The sequence below is a fragment of the Trachypithecus francoisi genome, unplaced genomic scaffold, assembly GCF_009764315.1.
Source record: "Trachypithecus francoisi isolate TF-2019V2 unplaced genomic scaffold, Tfra_2.0 Lachesis_group20, whole genome shotgun sequence".
Lineage (NCBI taxonomy): Eukaryota > Metazoa > Chordata > Mammalia > Primates > Cercopithecidae > Trachypithecus > Trachypithecus francoisi.
The window spans coordinates 25,009,845-25,011,490 of NW_022681466.1; positions in this window are offsets into that span (position 1 = coordinate 25,009,845).

Below are 1,646 nucleotides of genomic sequence, written 5' to 3' on the forward strand. Positions count from 1 at the left end.
TGCCCCTGTGGCAGCCAGCTTGCCTGCCCAGCTATGAGAGTGTTCAAAAGAAGGATCGGCAGCAACAGATTCACCAGCTGATTGCACAACGCTTCGGGCTCCGGGCCTGCAGAGAGGTGAATGTCCAGCCTTCTCAGCCCTGGGTGCCCTGGCTAACCGAACTTTTCACTTACTGCATTTTAACACACAATACCCAATTAGAGGCCCTGGGGTCAGGAAAAGGGCCACTAGTGGAGAACTCAAGGATATGAGTGGAGGCCCCAGTTCACTTCTTGTGTAGATGGTGCAGACCCCAGCCCAGGGAGGCCTAACCAGAGGGGTTTCCATGAAGCCAACATTTCCAGGGGAGATGCAGAAAGCAACAGTCCAAAAAAAGGGTGTTGCATATATGGGAGGAGGGCAAGAAAGTGGCTAACGCCTTTGCTCTCCCATTTCTTCAGCTGCCACCAAGCTATGAGGATGCCATAAGGTCACTGCCGGCCTGCTGTGGCTCTACTCAGCCATCCCGGGAAGCAACCACCTGCCCTGCTCAGGGGAACACCACAGTGTAGGAGGGAGCAACCACCTCTGTCCGGCCCTTCCCCTTTCTCCAGGGGATTGGAAGGGAGAGCACTGAGCCTGTGGAGACAGCCCCCATCAATCTCCCCTGCCTAAAGACTACTCCAGCTGGGCCTTGGTACCTGATGCCCCAACACATGGTGCCAAAGTAAACCCCAGGTCACCTCTGCCAAGGATGTGCAGGAGGTGAGGAATCCAGGGTAATGTTCTGGGAAAACAAGATGACATGTTCAAGGCAGAACTCCAGAACTGGGAGGCTTCTCTGACCTCAATCCCTGGAGTGCCTGCCTTCAAGGCAGAGTAGAGTCCCTGAAAGGAAGCTGCTGGACCCAACAGGCCCCTCTCTGGGACTGTAGCCAACACCACCTACCTCCAACAGCCAGGAATGATCATCCAAAATGAGATTTTCTTCCTGGCTCCTCCACTCAAAGCCAAGCCTCTAAAGGTCCTGGCTGGGATGACAATAGAATGGCCTGACCCCAGCCCACTCTAAGCCCTCACTGAGTATTCCTGAAGCCAGATTCTTTGCTACTGTTTATCGTTTGAGATAAATCAAGAACCAGAAGAGAATGTGGGCTTGGTGGGCCTAGCTCTTCAGGTGAGCGGGAAGAAGCCATTTTGTTACCTACTCTGCCCTACCACTGGAAAGACCTCGGCAGTCCAGGGCAGATGGGGCCTGATGGAGCCTTCCAGAAGCATATCCTGCCATCCCACAAGCTCTCTCTCTGCCCTAGACCTGAAGAGGTAGGGAAGAGGCTTTCCTGTGGCTATCTCTGGGGCTGCAGCCCCAGCTCCCTTTGCATGTGGCTACGGGAGAAGAACATGACTGTGTTGCTTCCTTTACTGGCTGCCCCCACTCCTCCTCCCAGGGCCCAGCCCCTGGCCTTTTCTGGGATCTAAGAGGGGAAGCAGCAATGACACCCTCAAGCACGAGCTCCCCTCCTTCCCCTCTGGAGGACAGTGCCAAAGCAAGTGCCCCTTCTCATTTCCTCACTCAGATACATTCTTTTTTGCTTTGAGACTCCCCCTTGGTATGCACTAGAGAACCTGGGTAAGGACCAACGAATCACTAGGCAGTTCCATCCAGG